General features: G+C 55.0%; 1 long non-coding RNA gene and 1 other non-coding gene across 2 annotated transcripts; both read right to left on the bottom strand.

Annotated features, from left to right (window-relative positions):
• Window positions 1-5,969: 5,969 nt before the first annotated feature.
• LOC122475543 lies at window positions 5,970-6,082 on the bottom strand. The gene has a single exon (XR_006295227.1). It is a non-coding gene; the product is annotated as a U5 spliceosomal RNA (small nuclear RNA).
• Window positions 6,083-15,473: 9,391 nt separating this feature from the next.
• On the bottom strand, window positions 15,474-17,380 carry LOC122474250. Its single transcript, XR_006294879.1, has 2 exons — window positions 16,323-17,380; window positions 15,474-15,767 (listed from the first exon to the last, which is right to left on the bottom strand). It is a non-coding gene; the product is annotated as an uncharacterized LOC122474250 (long non-coding RNA).
• Window positions 17,381-19,235: the final 1,855 nt, after the last annotated feature.

The raw sequence follows: 19,235 nt of genomic DNA, 5'->3' as shown, positions 1-19,235 counted from the left end.
CACTTGCCAGCGGGTGACTTTGGTGTGCTTTCTGTGCCTGTTTCCTGGCCCCCAAACAGGGCCAAGGTCAGCTTGTGCACAGGTGATGTTTGAGAGAATACACATGAAAGGGGGCTGTCATCGGCTCCACAGAGTAGGTGACCTCCAGGGTGAACTGGCTGGCCTTGCCGAGGGGTCCACGATGATGACATGTGTGCAAACTCGAGTAGATCGTTTTGGTTGATCTGTACCTGGCTCCAGCCCCTAGAGTGAGTCCTCAATCACCCCACAATGCAGGGCCCCCCAAAGCCGGTCTTTGCGAAGCCTCATGATTGGCCCACGGGCTGCGGCCTCCTAGGACTCCCCCTCCTGGGGTAGGCCTTGAAGAGCCAGGGGAAGGCTCTGATAATGGCGGGGAGGGGGGTCCACAGTTGCCTTTAGGGGCAAATAGGGTGGGGGCTTCATGTGCCCCGGGGCATCCAAGGTCAGGGCCTGGGGCCTGCATGAGCACTCTCCCCACAGCTGGCACTCTGGGGTCGGGGGCTGCACTGACCGGGGCCCACACCCTCCTGCCGGAGTCACCGTGCCAGGGTCTTGGAGTGAATCCTTCCATCTGCCTGATGGCCCATCTGTGAGACGCAGGCAGAAATAATAAGACGTCCCTCATGGGCTGCTGAGGGGATCAGGTGAGATCACGCCCAGGGAGGCCCCGGGGCCATAGGAGCCGCCATGATCGAGGCAATGTGGAGGGAATGCCTCTGTCCAAGCAATCGTTAACCAGAATTACAAATTTAGCGCGGAGACCTGAAATCCGGTGAGAGGGCAGCTCTGCTTTCTAATGGCTTTCAGGGGAAGATAGAATGCCTTGACTGACAGAGACAAGCCACAGTTTAGACTCCAACCAGGGTCTGCGACTAAAGCAGCCGCCGTGTTAACTTAGATTTACAAAGAGTGTCTCCATCCTGGCAAGAGGAAGGCATGGGGAGAGGGAGCTGCTGCCATTGTGGGAGGCTGGAGGACCCGGGAGCCAGGTAGGGATCCCCGTCTAACCCACCCCAGAAGAAACCCAAGGAATCCTTCCAAGGCAGCTACTATAAGGTGAGAGCAGTTTCCTGATGAGGAGTGAGCTCCTCAACTCTGGAAGAATGTAAGCATTCAGCATTCATTCAACAAGCATCCACCAATGCCTACCTTGGAGTCTGCCCAAACAGGCCCTGAATGTATGGATATGATCTGATGTAGAGCCTGTCCTTGGGAACTCCTGGTCCATGAGGCCATGACCCTGTCTCTAAGTGCTCAGGTGGCCAGATGTCTGTAACAGAAGCTGCTGGGCCTGGAGAGTAAAGGCAGACACAGCCCTCTTCTGTTCGCGGCCAGGGGCTCCTGGTAAAGGCGCCGGGTGGCTCAGAATGATCTAGTTGGAGGACAAGTGGTGAATGCCGGGGGAGGACAGATTCCAAGGCAGAGAACTGCAAGAGGAACTCTCCAAGGAGGAGAAAAGCCAGTGCCTTTCAAGTCCAGCCCGTCCGTGGGGAGAGCTGTTAGCAAGAGGTGACTCCTCAGTCTCCCTCTGAGCTCAGGCAGCCTTGCTGTGGGACCCACGGCCGCGGTGCCACAGGGGCCTAGAGCTCACAGATGGTTGTCTTCATGCTTAGCCAAGAAATCCTCCACTTCTATGGAGAGCGGGCCTCCCGGCAGCTACTCCCGGATGGGGTTTCTCCCATGCCGGAAAAGGAGACCTTTGGGTTCAGGGGAGGGACTTATCTCCCTGGGGAGCAGGGACCAGATGTCCTTCCTAGGCTGCCACAGAGCCCCTCCCAGCTAATACTCGCACCTCCCAACGCGGGAGACCAGCCTTTCGTCAACGTAAGCGTCACCAGTGCCCTGTGTCACCTTGATGCCCCTCAGCTCTACTGTCCCGTTTCTGGGCCTCATTTTCTCTTCCTGAGAAGGGCATCCTTGGGGCACCTGGCTGGCTCAGTTGGTAGAGAATGCAACCCTTGATCTCAGGGTTATGAGTTCAAGCCCCACCCTGGGTGTAGACATTACTTAAATAAATGAATAAATAAACTTAAAAAAAAAAGAAGAAGAAAGAAGGCATCCTCCACATGGCAAGAATGACCTAGACAAGATTTCCAAGCCTCAGAAGGATCTCTCTCCCAAATACCATATACACATCCCAGGCCAGGTCTCTGATTGGCCCCACAGGGATCACATGTCCATCCCTGGGCCAATCCCTGGGGCTAGGGGCTGAGCTACCATGATGGGCAGCAGGTCCATGACTTTGGGGCTCGGGGGAAGGGGCCCCATTTACCAGAGCAGGGGAGGGGGCAGGTAAAATCTGGGCAGCTCTTTAGCAGTTATTATGTGCCGACCACTCTGCTAAATACCTTTTTTTTTAATTTTCTCAAACTCAGCGAGAAGTGGGGGTCCACACCATCCTTCCACAATAACAAGGCCTAAAGGGTGAAGGAGTTTGCCCAGCAAGGAAAGGGGCGTTCGTGGGATCTGGACCTGCCTCTGACTCCAGTCCCGAATGTCTCCACCTGTAGGGCTCCCTCCTCCATACGGGCACAGTGGAGGTGGAATCCTCACTTCGACCACAGCGCCCCCAGGGAATAGTGGTGTGTGTGTGTGTGTGTGTGTGTGTGAGCTTCATCCACCAGCAGCCCGCTAACCCTCCCTCCCCTCCCAGGCAGGGGTGCCCACCCTCACACACCTGTGCCCCGGGCACAGCCAAAGCCGACGGCCGTCTGCTCTCCGAGGAGGCCGAACACGTCTCCAAGCAGCCCCTTCCCCACAGCCAAACAGCTGGCCACCATCTTGGCACACATTTCCCTGTCACATCTGATTTGCAAAGTCATGTCTGGAACAGACCCACAGGAGCGTCCAGTTGGGGGCTTTTTCAGGTCAAGGAGTACTTTCCAGAGAGTCTCTGGTTCTTCGGAGGAGAAAAAGAATGTGAAGACAAGGAAAAGAACCCTGTCTCTGTTGTGGGGCCAACACTCCCACCAGTGGAATCTTCCTCTGGGCCACTCTGGGCTACGGCCTTAAAGATCACCTTGAGGCTCTGTCATTATCCCATTTGACAGATGAGAAAGTCGAGGCTCACAGGAGTCCTGTCGCTTTCCCAAGGTCACACAGCTGCTGAGGGCGGAACTGGGATTTGAACAGGGCCGTTCCAGCTGCCCAAGCCCCTGCTCCTCACCGGCTTATCCACAGCCTTCCAGCAGATGCCTGAACTGGGCTGTCCGGCCGGCCTGACTCCAACACCTCCTCCTCCTCTAGGAAGCCTGCCTGAGCTGGCAAGGCCCGCCTCTGCTGCTCTGCTCCTTCCGCTGCTGACTGGAGTTTCTGGTTTCCAGGGCATCCAGGGAGGGCCCCGCCAGAGCTGGGTGGCTTTGACCCCCCGAAGGCATCCTCTTAGCCAAGGCATTTTGACTGCAAGGAACAGAAGCCCACGAGAACGCGGGCAACGGGAGCCCCATAAAAACCCACAGGCCTCAGAACAGTCAGGCACTGCGGGAACCAAGCGGGGCCCTCGAGGACCGGGCCACACTCCCCTTCTCAGAGGCCTGGGCTGTGGGTCACCTCTCCCTCTCTCTGGCTCCTTTTGGGCATCCTGGTGGTGAAGATACCCATAAGCACCAGCCCCCAAGACCACATGCTCCCCATCTGCACGGCCACCACCCTGTCACTCCTTCACCTCTGAGCACCAACTCCCAGGGGGAGACTGTGGGGGCGTCCGAGGGCCCCGGTGGGACCAGCAATGCTGGCCCTGACTGGGCCAAGGAGGGGGTCGTGCAGGCAGGTGTCTGTCCACAGGAGCTCAGGAATGTGCAGGTGGGTGACAATCTTCTATACCCTCCTCCTGCCCAGGTGCACTGTCTTAGGGTGAAGCCCCGGGGAAGTGACTTACACTAACTGTCTGCAACCTGGGGGCGGGGACTACAGGGGTCAGTGCCTGGCATGTAGTATGTGCCCAACAAAGGTTTGTGAATGAATGGAACGAAGCCAGAAGGCGTCCCGGCCCCAGAAAGGGTTCCATGGACATAGATGGGAAATGCTGTGTTGTACCTGTTCAGCAGGCTCTTCTGCTGCAGGACTTCTCAGAGCCTTTAATTAACCACCGTTTACTGTGCCCTGGGAAGGGGCTGACGTAGGCAGCATTTCCCAAGCACCCTTTTGCCAAAGCATGTGTACATGTTTCTAGAACTGGGGTAAGTCAGAACTGAGGCTGGTAATGCTCTTTCAGGCAATCCAAGGGAAACCGTGTCAGGGACCAGCTGAGAGCGTGGCCTCCAGAGTCAAGCAAACCAGCTATGTCACCTACTAACTGTGTGACCTCGGGCAAATCACTTTGCCTCTCTGAGCCTCAGTTATCCCATAGGCTTCCATGGGGATCATCACTCCATCTTTGTCCAGACTCCCATCTTCACTATTCTGTACCACACAGCAGTGGCCTCCTCCCTGGCTTCTTTGGCTCCCCTCTGCCTCTCAGCCTTGGATATGATTTCTGAGCCCGGGGGACTCAAGTCCTCTTGGTCCCCATTCACTGTATTCCCAGCACCTAGCAGAGCAGGCCCTCCACACAATAACATTTGTGGAATAATGAATCAACGAATGAATCAATGAATCAATGAACGATATTCCTATGTGAACACTCTGGGTTTAGTTTGGGGCGGGCATGGCCACCCCCCTCTCTGATCCTCCTCCTACCCTTCTTTTGCACCTCAGTCTGGCTTGAACCTAAAGGAAGTCTATGGCCCACTCAGCAAACATTTATTCAATTGGAGTAATTATACGCTTTTGGGAGCTGGTTGACCAGAAAGATGACTGGGAGAAATCCCATACACTGATATTCACGAATAAACCACGGCCTCCACCTCTAGAGGGCAGTAGAGGCTCCAGGCCTGGGCTCCACACTCTGGGTGCATAAGCCTCTCGACTCCACAGCACACACAGCAGGGGGAGGGGCATGGGGCAGAACTATAGCACTGTGCCCATTAGACAGATGAAGAGAGTGAGGTTCAGAGTGCTCAGTGACTCGCCCAAGATCAATCACACAGCTAGGAGGAAGCAGGGCAGCAATTTCGACCCAGGTTTCATCTGACTCCAGACCCAGCAGTCTTCACCCTCCATTGTTCTTGACCGAAAGGCATGGACACAAGGAAGAACACAGTTCTGGAATCTGGATTGAAATCCTACCTCTGCTTTATCCCCTATTTGTGTGGCACTAAGCCAATCATTTCACCTCTCGGGGCCTCAGTTTCCTTATCTGTAACATAGGGCTAATAATCCCCCTTCTTACAGGGTCGTGAGGATTAAATGAGCTAGTAGATGGGAGAGAGATTTCTGAGGTAGCACCAATTTTGTGGCCAGAGGACAGGGAAACCTAGGAAATGCCTGCCTCCCAAAGGAAGCCCTCAGCTGAGCCTGAGGCAGCAGGGCCCACAGGGTGGCTGGCATATAACAGCTCTCCATAAACTGATGCAGAATGAATTATCATCTTCTGCTGCTGCTGCAGATTGTCCCAGAACACAGAGACACAGAGGCACAGAGTTTGAACCGGGGTTCCCCTTGGACAGACAATGGGAAAACAGGGGATACAGCAGAGCAGTGAGTTTGAGGCCAGGCACAGTCTAGACCCACACTGTAGCCTCAGGACCCTGAATGTGGTGTGCATGAGCCAAGAGGACCACCACATAGGCCAAGGCGCCGCCTCTTCAGTCAGAATGGCCACCACGTTTGTCAAGATGGCCGCCACATGGCTGCCACATCTGCCCCCCAAAAGCTGAGCCCCGCTGAGACTGGACTTGAAACGGAACACATTAATTGTTAAACTGTGACCAGACTCCAAATGGAGTGAGTCAAAACCCAGGGCAGCCTACACACTCCAAGGAATAAGAAACCCATTAGCCCTTCCCTATGCCCCTGAGAATGCTGGGTAATTACTTTTTCCCCTTTGTCTTTTTGTTTTCTTTTAGCAGAACCACCAGGAAGCGGCCGCAAAAATCAGTTAAAGCTTCCAAAGTGCTTCTTCCCCCAGAAATCTTTTATAAAAGGTGAAAGATTTACAAGACCCGAAGAGCAAACCAAGCAGGATAATTGTTTTTGGAATGACCCCAATATTTTCACCCCGGCGACCCCGGCTGGGCATCTTGCCCCATATTTATGATTCCTGGTCCTCTGCACGCCGCCAGGCGACCTTTCTGAGCCCCCTCTGTGAGCCCCCAGTCCCTTATCGGGCCTGTAACTCACCCTGACGTTATCTCTCGGGAGGGTTTTATGCACTTTAATTTAACTCCCCCCATCATTATTTCCCGGACTTCAAGGTTTTCTCTTTCGAGCTGCCCTTCCCGGGACAAGCATAATCTGTTTGCCATCAAGCCCAATAAATATGTTTGTGCGGGAGACGGAACCATTTGGGGAGGGTGGCCCAGGCCTGGGAAGCAGCCTCCGGCTCTCACCGGGGTCTGGGCAGCAGGACTGGCCCGTGTGTCCTTGAGCCGCTGTCCTGCTGGGAGCCTCTGTGCCTCAGGTCTCAGGCCGGTGGCCAGATCCAGATCGAGCAAACGAAAATGCAGGCCAGCCAGTTACATTTGAATTTCAGGTGAACGATGACTTTTTTTTACTTTTAGTGTAAGTGTATCCCACTCAATTTATGCTAAAAAAAAAAAAAGTGTTTGTTGTTTATCTGTGATTCTAATCGGACTGAGTATCTTATGTTTCATCTGGTCTCGGCTCCTGGGGGCCACCCTGCTCCCTCCCCTGAGTGTAGGTTAATACACTGGAGAGTGGATTCCTTGATGAGGGCTCCCATAACACTGTACCACAGGCTTAAACAAAAGAAATTTACTTTCTTACAGTACTTTTTTATATATATATATGTTTAATTTTGAGAGACAGAGCACGACCGGGGAACGGACAGAGAGAGGGAGACACGGAATCTGAAGCAGGCTCCAGGCACTGAGCTGTCAGCACAGAGCCTGACGTGAGGCTTGAACTCACAAACTGTGAGATCATGACCTGAGCCGAACGAAGCAGGCTCCAGGCTCCAAGCTGTCAGCACAGAGCCTGACACGGGGCTCAAATTCACAAACCATGAGATCGTGACCTCAGCCAAAGTCAGATGCTTAACCGACTGAGCCCCCCAGGCACCCAGAGCCCCCCAGGCACCCAGCTTTCTTGCAGTTCTGAAAGCCGGAAGTGTAAGATCGGCAGGGTTGGTTTCTCCCGAAGTCTCTCTCCTTGGCTTGCAGATGGCTGACTTCTCCCTGGATCCCTCTGTGTGCTAATTTCCTCTTTTCATAAGGACACCAGTCATACTGGATCAGAACTCACCCTCATGACTTCATTTCAACCTCATTAATTCCCCGAAGACCCTATCTCCAAATACTGTTTCTTTCTGAGGTACAGGGGTTAGGACTTCAACATCCAAATGTGGGAGGGGACACGTCGAAGCTCCCAACAACAGGTCCCAGAGAGTGAAGGGGGCAGGGCAGTTCTGTGCTGAATAAATAGTCCTGCCTGGAGCACAGCTGTTTACTCCTGACCCACCCAGCCCCCCACTCTCAAAGTCCGGGAATACCATGGTGAGAAACTTCTGTCCTCGTGGCCTGACGCGGGCCTCAACCTGCTGGCGTGGGGTGGGGGGAATGGTCCTCCCCTGGCGCCTGGCTATCCCCACGAGGCCCCGAGGTGCACGGAGCTGATCCCCGTGGAGCTGGGCCTTTAGGGCAGCACCTTGACGGCCCGGCCTTGGAAGACACTCTCGTCCAGCTCCACGGGGGCCTAGGCTGAGCTCTCGGAGGCAAACTCCATGTAGGCATAGCCCTCGGGGTGTCCGGGGAACTTGTCACACAGCCTGGTGACCCAGTGGGCGTCCCCACAGGAAATGAAGTAGGCCTCCAGCTCCTGGGCCCTGCCCCCTTGTCCACGTCGTCCACGTAGACTGGTCTTCGGTCCTATTCCACCTTCTCCGTGGGGGTCCCAGGGCTCATCCCTGGCCCTCGAGGTCCCTGTGCCCTCCTCCTCCCCGGCCTGGCCCTGTGCCCTGGGCTGCTTCAGCCCCTGGGCCCGCTCCATGGCCCACAGCTTCAGTTCGATGGCCTCCAGCTCCCGGTACCTGGCCAGGCCCTCCCCTTGCAAGAGATGGATCTAACCACCTCCCTCGGCAAGTCAGAGTCGAAGGCGTACTGACCAGCCACCCCGTGAAGACAAGAACCCTGCGCATCTGGCCACCGCTGGCTCCGCAGCACCCGCACCTGGCTGAGAGCAGGGCCGCAGGGAATGTGATCGGGGGCCCTGTCAGATGTCCTCTGCGCTGTTATCTGACCTCGCCATTGTGCGTGGAGATGCTGAGCGATCCCCGAGGGCCCCGCGGGGCAGGTATGACTAGTCAAGGAGTGCAGGAGTTCCTGGGCAGCTTTAGATCAAGTAACGATCTCACCTTTTGCGGGTTTGAGGCCTGCGTCAGGCTCTGTGCTGACAGCTCAGAGCCTGGAGCCTGTTTCAGATTCTGTGTCTCCCCCTCTCTCTCTGACCCTCCCCCGTTCATGCTCTGTCTCTCTCTGTCTCAAAAATAAACGTTAAAAAAATTTTTTTTTAAGTTAGGGGAAATAAACATAATGTTAAATGCATCTGAGTCATACAAACTGCATGGAAACACAGAAATGAAATCATGTAAAATCTGGAGAAATTTGTATTAGGCTGTGTTTCTTTTTTTTTTTTCCTTAATAACCTTTTTTTTTTTTTAATGTTTATTTATTTTTGAGACAAAGAGAGACAGAGCATGAATGGGTGAGGGTCAGAGAGAGAGGGAGACACAGAATCCGAAGCAGGCTCCAGGCTCTGAGCCATCAGCCCAGAGCCTGACGCGGGGCTCGAACTCACGAACCGTGAGATCGTGACCTGAGCTGAAGTCGGAAGCTCAACCGACTGAGCCACCCAGGCGCCCCCTTAATAACCTTTTGTAATGTTTATTTTTGAGAGAGCGCAAGTGGAGGAGGGGCCGAGAGAGAGGGAGACACTGAACCCAAAGTGGGTTCTGCGCTGAAAGCAGCGAGCCCGATGCGGGGCTCAAACCCACAAACCGTGAGATCATGACCTGAGCCGAAGTCAGACAACCAACTGAGCCACTCAGGCGGCACCCCTGATTTTCCTGGTTTTGGTAACGTCTCACAGCTCTGCAAGATACTACCTTTGTGGGAAGCTGGGGGAAAGGTATCCTGGACTCTCATGACTATTTTTGCAACTTTCGTTAAGTCTACATAATTAACGATAAAATAAAAAGTTAAAAAAAATTTTTAATGTTTATTTTTGAGAGAGACAGAGTTATGAGCAGGGGAGGGGCAGAGAGGGAGACACACAGTCTAAAGCAGACTCCAGGCTCTGAAGTGTCAGCACAGAGCCCAACACAGGACTTGGACCCAGGAACTGTGAGATCATGACCTGAGCCAAAGTCGGGCACTTAACCGAGCCACCCAGGTGTCCCTAAAAAGTATTTTAGAAAATTTAAAAACACGAGCGCTTGAGTGGCTCAGTCGTTAAGCATCTGCTTCGGTTCAGGTCATGCTTTCCCAGTTCATGAGTTCAAGTCCCACATCGGGTGAACTCGAGCCCTGCTTTGTGTGAGCCCCGCTTCTCTCTCTCCCTCAATCTCTCTCTCTCTCTCTCTCTCTCTCTCTGTCCCTCACTCACTTGCGCCCTCTCTCTCAAAAAAAAAAAATGGAAAATTTAAAAATGAGAAATGTATTGAAATCAGAACCAAATTTTTATTTACATAACATTTATGAAACCCTAGGGAGAATTAAAAAGAGTCTAGTGAGCCTGGGTTGAGCTATGAAAGATATGATAGATATGACTTATAAGCACAAAGAATTTTGTGTGGGAAAGTTTAATACATAACAAAGCTTGGCTGATACTAGCATAAAGAGGCACACTAAAAAGAATGATAGTAAAAAATTCATAAACATCGGATGAAGTAGAACTCTAGTATCTTAATGCTGTCTGATTTTCTCTCCTGACCCCAAGGTTATTGGATTTTTTGTGATCATTATCCAATCATGTGCCCCTTTGATGTGAAGATTTGCTTTTACTCCTCTTTGAAGACTCTATCAACTCCTAATACTTCTAAGTGTTATTAATATCTTGGCTTCTGTCCTTCATAGCCCATATGAAATAAAAACAAACAAACAGAGAAAAAGAATACGCCTGAGTCAGAGAAAATGGCACACGAGGAGGAAAGTGTAATCAGATAATACAGTAAAACAAAGGCTTTGCTCCAGGAAAGGCCATAACTACAGACGGCAGGAACCTGTAGTTATATTTATATTATACTATATATTTATTATATATATATAATATTCATATTATACTATATATTTATTATATGTATAATATTCATATTATATTATATATTTATTATATATATTATATATTTATATTTATAATAAATAAATAAATAATAAATAAATAAATAATATAATAAATAATAAATAAATAAAAGGCCCACGATAAATATTTGCTGAGTGAGTGATGCCTCGGTTGGACTTTGCCCCCAGCCTCACTGGCGGATGAGCCTCCTTGGGTTGGTACCCAGAACACGAAATGCTGCCATTGGAGGCCCAGAGGTCCACAGAGGCCTGGGTCTGTGCACTGGAGCCGGAGGCGGCCACTGCCCGTCCCTTCCCTGGTGCCCTGGGACCCGAGAATCCACCCTCCGGGGTCCTTGGCACTGTGGCGTGCAGAAAAGGGGAGACACTCGGGAGATGGGGGGGAGCATGTGCTCCACTCAGGAGGCCTGGCCCAGCGGTCTGGGGAGGCCTCGGATCTGTAGAGACATGGTGCTTCTGGGAGGGTCTCCTGATACAATAAAAGATTATCAGCTAAATAAAACAAGAAGTGACTGGGGCCACTATGCCCTGTTGGATTGAAATCGTGTGAGCAAAGTGGTTTTCTCTGAGAGATTTATTTCCTGTGCTGGCTTCAGGCAGCCAGCCCAGCCGGAAAGAACGGGGCTGGTCTCCCTCCATGTGGGGGGCGGGGGTGGGGGGAGGGCGGCGCGGGTTTTTATTTAATCTTCCAATGAGCTGGAACAGTGAAGATGGCGTGAATGGACATTAATTCTGAAACAAATTATTAAAGCGCGATCTGGGATTCCGGGAAAGCCATCTACCCCCTACCTTTCTGCCACTTCCCCTCACCAAGGCCATAAAATCCCTCCTCTCCACTCAAAACCCAACATCAAGCCAACTGGGTCTCCCGTTCAGGCTGAGGAGAGAGGCCTGGAATTGACCTCAGCCCAGGGCCAATGGAGCAGCAGGACTGTCCATGCCTCCAGACCTAGGCCACCTGCCTGCCTGGGCCTTGGCCCCTGACAAAGATCCCCACATTTCTTGCTCCCTCGTACCTGTATTTGCGTTCAAGGGGGCCACAAGCAAGATGGCCACCACCTCTCTCGCTCATGTGGGCTCAACCTCCGTCTCCTCCATCATAGGTGGAGGAGCTCTTCTTGGGCCTTCCGGCCCCCTTCCTCACACCTAGCCCAGCCCAGGCCAGTGTGGATCCTGGATCCTGCCCTCTTCAGCTGACATCCCACACCACACTGCTGGGCCCTGCCCAGGCCTCCCAATGCTGAGCCCAGAGGGTTCAGCATCTGAGGGTAGAGAGAGCCAGAGTTCAAGTAAGGAGCCAGAAAGCATGGTATGGGGGTTTCTGGGGCCTCCGGCTGGGCCCTGGAGACACAGAGAAAAGTCAGACCCAGCACCCCTGGTGGCCAGTCTAAGAGAGGAGAGACAGCCATTGGTGAGCCAGTGCCGTGAAGAGGGTACACCAGGCATAGGGCGGTACACAGACCGATGAATCAAGTCGGCTGGGTGCCGGGGTGAGCCTGGAGGGGCTTCCAAGATAAGATCCCTGACGTGGACACTGAGTAAACCAACGGGACCAGGACATTCTGAGGGGGGAAAACAGCATTTGCAAAGGTCTGGAAGTAGAATATTTACCGTTGTGTGCAAGATCTATAATAATAGTAATAATAATAATACCAACAACAACACTTAAAATTTATTGAGAATTTACTATGTGCTGAGCTATTTCATGCATGTTCCCTAATTTTAGCCTTTCCAACAAGCCTATAAGGAGGTAGGAATTATCATTATTTCCATTCACAGATGGGGAGACTGAGGCTCAGAGAGGCCCCGTTGCCCAACATCAAGCCAGTATGTGGGAGAGCCAGAATTTGAACCCAGGTCTGTCTGACTCCAGGGACAGTGCTCGCTGCCCCCACCATTCACTACCCCACCCCACCCCCAACGAGATCCAGGCTTCCCCTGCTGGCCCAGCTGTGGAGGACCAGCAGGCTTTGCATCCAGGTCCATTCCCCTGAGTAAGACACTAGGGAGCCCAGGGCCCCTTCTGGTGGAGCCGAGCAGCTCACCATGCCCATGGCCATGGGCCCACTTGCCCAGGACTCACATTCTTCAATGATCAGGAAACATCTGGAGGCCATATGGCTTGACATCCAATGTAGACAGGCCACTCAGGGCTCCTGAGTCCCAGAGCCTGGCATGGATCAGAGCCAAAGGCTCGCCAGGGCTCCCATCAGGCCTGGCTGGGAGTCCCTGACCTGCTCCTTCTCCTGGCCATGGCACCTCCATCCACTAGGCTGCACGAGCCAGAAACCTGGGAGGGCCCTCCTGTCTCCTGCCTATCATTCCCCACCCCATCCCTCAGCAAGTGCCGGTACCCCCATCACAAAGCACATCCCCAAACCAACCGCTCCTTCCTGCCCACCTCGCCCCCTCCCTTGGCCCAGCACCCCCATCCCTCCCCCTCCACGACTCCCACCCATCCTCCCCTCCACAGACTAAGGAAGATCCTTTAGAAACCCAGATCCAGTCGGGCCCCTCCACCTTCCCACCTCATTTTGTTTTAAAACGCCTCAACGGGCGTCAGTTAGGCACCCGACTTCAGCTCAGGTCACGATCTCACTGTTCATGGGCTCCAGCCCTGCGTGGGGCTCTGTGCTGACAGCCCAGAGCCTGGAGCCTGCTTCGGATTCTGTGTCTCCCTCTCTCTCTGCCCCTCCCCTGCTTGCACTCTCTCTCTCTCTCTCAACAATAAATATTAAAAAAATAAAATAAGAAAATAAAACCCTCCAGCGGCTGCTCCCACAGGCTGTGGACCGCGCCCAGGGTCTTTGCCACGTCTGGGTTCCGACGTGCTTGTCTTCCACAGGCCTCACCTACCTCAGCCCTCACTACTCACCCCCTCTCAGAGCCCTGGCTCCATGGCTTGCCTTCCTGTCCTCAAAAAATGCCGTCCCTCCTGCTTCAGGATCTGCACCTGGCTGGGTGGCCTCTCCATCCAAACTTGCCCTTTGGGCCCCTCATTCTGTCACCGTTGAGGTCCCAGCTCCCACCACCCCCAGTGGAGACCAAGCCCTGCTATGAGTTCGTGTCCTCCTTGAAATCAAATAATGTATAATTAGTGTCCAGCCCTTGATAGACCTGGAACCCAGGGAGGCAGGGCTCTCGATGCTCAGCATGGACTCTGGCAAACAGTAAGTGCTCAATAAATGACTACTGTTTCGTAAAGAAAAGCACCAACCCCCAGCCCTTCGGCATCCCTCAAACCCTCCCCAGTGCCCAGCCCTGCTGGGGGAGGAGGGCTGGGGGAAGAGCCAGATGGACCTGCCCCTAAGGAGTCCAGATCTCATGGAGGGTGGGGTGAAGCAGGCAGGAAAGAGGGGAAGGCTCGGGAAGGGGGCGGGGCTCATGCCCCTCCCTCCACGTGCCTCCGTAACTTCCCAGAAGCAGGAACACCTGACAGTTGTCCGTGTCGGGATCACAGACAGGGGGACGCAAAACCAGTGCATGGTAAAAAGAAGTCGTCATCCTCTGAGTTCTCTGATGGCGGGGAAAGAGTACATTTTTCATCAGCCTAGACAACAAAAACAAAGCAAAACCAAGCATTTGGAAAGAACTTAGTTGGCCATGGCCCTTGAAAGTGTGTCACCTTTCCAGCTAGTGATGCGCTCAGCACCCTGCCCGAGCCAGTGTGCTCAGCTCAAGTTTTACCTCGCTCAGGACACAACATGGAGTCTTTCTAGTTTGCCAGAATGATTTGCCGTGTCTCTTTGTTCTCCAGGTCCCTCTGGGGGCTCTCCACTGGCCATAGGGCCAGGTGTCCCCCCGTCCCTGGATTTGGGTCTGAGTTCCTGGGAAGAGTAGCTGGGGACACAAGCAGAGGGTGACAATGGCCCCACCCCAAAGACTCATCCTGCCACCCTGGTGGGAACAAAGCCTTGAGGAAGGAGAGAAGGGGGTGAGGGTCTGGGTGGGTGGCCAGCAAGAGCTCTTAGGGGGCTCGGCTAAGAGCCTGGATGGGGCTTCCTCAGACCGGCATTGACGATGACGACGAATCACAGGTCCCCGGGCCTGGCCCCGGGTGGAACACTGGCTGCCCTAGAGGCCTAGTGCAGCCTGCGCTGACGCAATCACCTATAGGTTCAGGACCTTAGCGCACAGATGGTGGGGTTCGCCGGTGTCACACAGATAGGACAGAGGACAGGCCCACGTGCAGGGTCGGGAGGCCCTCGAGAACACGGTTCACCCAGCACATGCGGACGCGGTACAGCAAGACGGAGGCGAAAGGCCCGGCAGGGCCCCAAGGGTGGTTCGGGGATTCACGATGTGGTCCAGCGCGGCTCATAGTTGCATTTGGATTTGAGGCCACCGGGCTGTCCTGTGGCGAGTAACTAAGAGAGAGACTGGAGGGCAAGAAGGGGCCGCGGTGGCCAGAGAGAGAGAAGGGGCGAGGAGGGACAGTGGGCCAGAGACCTCAGGGATAGGAGCACCATTGTCGCAGACATCTCTGCTTGGTGAGCAGAGCTGGTGGGGCTCCAGGTGTCCGGGCTCAGAGGCTCGTGCACCTGTCAGAGCATCTCCACCCTCTGGCTCCAGCCAGCAGCTAGTCTGCCTCCTCTCTCTCTCCTGCTGGCTCTTCCTGGTTCCTTGTCCCCAGCTGGAGGAGGGGGTTCTGAGCCCACCAGCAAAACTGCAGCCTCCTACCTTTGATCTGGGCAAGGCAAGAATGGGGGTCCCCCGGCCCCCGCCACTGCACTCCCTCACTCCTGCAGTCCCCACTGTGGCCACACAGCCCCAGCCCTCTTCAGTCAGGGAGCCTTCGCCCCCTGGCTGCCCCTCTTCTGGACCCTCTCACTCAGGAGGCCCAGGACAGCCATTCCTGCCCCCTCCAGCAGGCCCACCACTGCCATGACCGAGCCCTGGCAGCTGCCCTGAGAGAGGAACTATGTGTCTATTTTACACACAAGGAAACTAAGGCTCGGGAAGGGGCAGTGACCTGTCCAGGGTCACTCAGGGAGGACCCGAAGAGATGGGGTCCCTGAGATCTGTCTGTCTCTCAATCTCAGCTCTTTCCCCCTACCCAAAGCAGCTCCCATAAAGAAGGGCATGCCACACACAGCGTCAATGAACGTGCCGCACAGGAAGTACTTTATTATTTCTGATCTGCTCAGGGCTCTCCCAATTGCAGAACAGTGAAAATGCAAACCAGCTAAGGTCGATAAGGGATTTATGGCTCAAAAGCCAAAGAAAGAATGTGGTAGTGAAGGTTCCAAAGCCGTTCCAGCAGAAAAGCTTCTGGCCAAGGGGGTCACATGCCCATCTCTGAACCAACCACAGCGCCAGGATGGGGCACTCTGATTGGCCAGGCCTGGATCATGCCTCCTTTGCTGTCCTCAGTAGTGGGCACAGGGCTTGCTACCAAGAGGGAAGGGAAGAAAATACAGCTCAGAGAGATTAAGCAACTCTCCCAGATCACACAGCATGCCCTGAATCGGTGTGTGTGTGTGTGTGTGTGTCTATGTCTAGGTAGGGTGAGGGTGGTGACACAGTAGTTTAGGAGAGAGATTCTCCCGGCTTCTATGGGAGAAAGTTCAAATTTCCTTTTTTCTGGCACTGAGGTCCTCCAACCTCTGGCTCTTGCCCCCCAACACGTGCAGCCCCCAAAGATGTGTCCTACCTGCTCTGCTGGACTAGGCATGTCTGACAGGGGTGGGGCCTTACTCCTCTCTAAATCCCCTCTCCCAACCCTACTTCCCCGACTCCAGGCTCGGAGCTCAGGGCAGCTACTTATGAAATGTGTGGATTCTGGAATGAGCTGGAAAGGATACAATGGTCCTCAGGTCAAAAACCTCCACACAGCTCACCACCTCCAAGGCCATACAAATCTGCTGCTGCTGCTGCTGCTGCTGCTGATTTGGGGCAAGTCAGTCCCACCCCCACCCCTCAAGCTGGCCCCCCGAGCTCACCTACCTGCCTTTGGGCCTTCGCCTCCAGGCCTTCTCTGGGAGATCAAAAGTTTTCTTTGGGCCCAGCATACACTCAAGAGGATGCCCTACAAAGACACACACTTAGATGCATGCACACACACACACACACCACAGCACCCCAGCTGTTTCCTTCAAAAAGGGATGGTGACCATCTCCCAGTCAAGTCTTCCCTTTGGGGAAGCAGCCCAGGAACCCGGAGATGGGGATTTAAGGGGGAGGAAGAGACACCCCATCTCTCTGCCCCTGCGGGGACCTCCGCTAAGAACAAAGAAAGAATTCCCCCGGGCTGGACACACGTGCCCAGCACCCACCCCAGGCACCCAAACCCGTGCACAGCACACGCAGGCCTCCCCATGGACTCTCAAGGCCGGAACACGTCCCTGTTCCCACTCATGACGACCCTCACCACACGGGTGGACTCCACTCGCTGTCGCACAGCCACCAGGACCCTCCCCACGACCCCTCCCCCCCCAACAGAGCACAGCCGCTGCAGGGAGCCGGTCCATCCACCCCGCAGGCCCAGGAAAGCCCGAGGGTGTAGGGGCCCGCGTCTCCGGAGCCTCGGTCGCCCAGGCCTGGGTGGCAGCTGCGGGGACAGTGTATGAGGTGGGGGATCCGGCCGCTCGAAGGTCCGCCTGTCCCCTGCCTGCGCGTCCGTCTGGGCCTTGGCCTTGGCCTCCGCCGGCGGGGGTGCGACCCCTAGCGCCCCAAACACATACGGGGGTCTCCGCGGACCGACGGGCCGATGGCGGCGGGGACGGCCACGCGGGACCGAGAACGGCCGAGACGCGCGGCCGCGGGAGCCGCCGGGGAGGCCCAACTGCAGCCTCGTGGCGCCACCTATGGTCCACACTGCGGCGGCTTCCCGGCCCCCGGCGCCCGCGGCTCGGTCCTGCAGCCCGTCTCCGAGTCTCAGGGTGGCCCCGCCGCCCCTCCCGGATTCAGCCCCGGGGTTGGGGGTGGCGCGGGCGCTGCCACCGCGTCACGTGCAGAGAGGCCCCGGAGCCCGCAGCTGCGACCTCACCTGCCCCTCTGCTCTGCTGCACCACCCCCCCTCCCTGCTTCCTGGTTACAGAAGGGGACACGGAGGCTCGGCCACAACCCGGAAGTGGAGAGACCAGGCCGGGACCCTGACTCTGGGGCTTGTGGAATCGGGGCAGCTGAAGCTGGCCTGCCACCCGCCCTGGCCACTGACCATGCTCACCTGTACCCACCGGCCTCATCCGAGAAGCTCCATCTGCCTCCAGTCCTCCTCTGAGCCCCCAGCCTCCCCCTGAGCCCCCCACCCACAGCCTGCCCCTCTGTCCTCGGGAACTGCTCCCACCTAACACTGTCCTGGAGTCTTAGAAAAGTCACACCAGGAAACAAGAAGCTTGGAAACCCAGCCTCACTACTCACCTTGGGCCCAGAAAACCAAGACCTGTGCAAGGCTCTTTTGCCCTGGCCTGGCCTCTGTGAGTCAGATTGTCTGTCTAGACTGAGATCCTCAGGCCCCTCTGTCTGCCACCACCTACTGTGGCCTGCAGGGACAGGGTGATGACAGTGGTGAGAACCTTTGGAGCATATGCTCTGGGCCAGGCCCTGAAATCCTCACTCCGAATCAACCCGTGGGGGAGTATTATTACTATTCTGTACTAAACTGAGAATCAGGAGGCTCGCCGGAGCTCACATGTAGCAGGTGAGGGGCAGAGTTGAGATTGGCCTGGCGACGTGACCCACCCTGGCACGACCCGCTCACTCATATATACATCACAAGAGTCACAATAATACTGGTCACGTGTGTGAGATTCCAGCCCAAGCCTGGCCCTCAATGTCCCCAGCATGGCAGATGCCTCCAGGCTGACCCTCCAGCTTTACATACGGGCAGAATGAGTCCACAGAGATCCGGGGCCTGGCTCAGGATCACACAGAGCTGCTGTGGCCTAGGCTGCTCAAAAACCAAGCAAGACAAGAGTCTAGGGCCCAGCTGGGCCTCCAGGGTCACAACCCCCACTGTGTAGGGTCAACAGCTCAGCTGCAGCTCTTTGTCTGGGAAGGGAGGGGACAGACATTGACACAAGCAATAACAAACTCAGAGGTCAGAGCTGACGTGAAGTCTTGGCTGGGGCTTGGAGAAGCCCAGGGAAGAGACTAGATGTGGGAGGGGCCCGTCAGGGAAGGAGTCCCAAGCAAGTGACATCCAGTGGGTTTTAAAGGATGAGTAGGAGTTTGCCAGTGGAAAAAATGCAGGCAGGGATATTTCAGGGGACCTGGGGATTTCAAGGCCTGAGGGAGCATGGCCAGTTCCATCTATACCTTGGTAGTTAAGAGTATGGACTAGATAGGCCTGGATTGGGGTCCCGGTCCTGCTGTGTGACCTGTGGCAGGCGACTTAACCTTTTGAGTTTGCATTTCCTCATCTGTAACATGAGAGCCATGATGATCTCTTCAGTCACGGGGCAATTGCAGAGTTAGCACAGGGTGGCACGCACAGAGGGGAACACACAGGTACCCAGTAGAAAAGGCTAGAGGCTATTGGTGGGGACCAGATAGGAGCAATGAATGAGGTGGCTGAGGAGGTCATCAGAGATCAGATAGTGAGGGACCTTGAAAGTCAAGCTAAGGAATTTGGCTTCCTGCTGAAGGCAGTGGGAGGGCATGGAAGGGCTTTGAGTCAAGGGGTTACAAATGGGATTTATGTTTTAGAGGGTGCCCACGGAGCAAAGGCGAGGGTGTCCCCGAAGAAGGATGGAGAAAAGGGCCCTGAGCTCTAACCCCAGCCGTGTCCTTGCCCCTCTGCCCCCTCGGCCCCGATGCTTCTCATCCTCAGCTCTGTGAGGTAGAGACACCGCCCTACCCGATTCTGAGGCTGAGCGGGGCTGGGGCGGGGCCAGCCTGCAGCTATGGCCCCAGACAC

This window comes from Prionailurus bengalensis, chromosome D4, assembly GCF_016509475.1.
Source record: "Prionailurus bengalensis isolate Pbe53 chromosome D4, Fcat_Pben_1.1_paternal_pri, whole genome shotgun sequence".
Classification (NCBI taxonomy): domain Eukaryota; kingdom Metazoa; phylum Chordata; class Mammalia; order Carnivora; family Felidae; genus Prionailurus; species Prionailurus bengalensis.
Note: the sequence above shows the minus strand (reverse complement) of the source record. Positions and strands in the feature narration are given on the sequence as shown.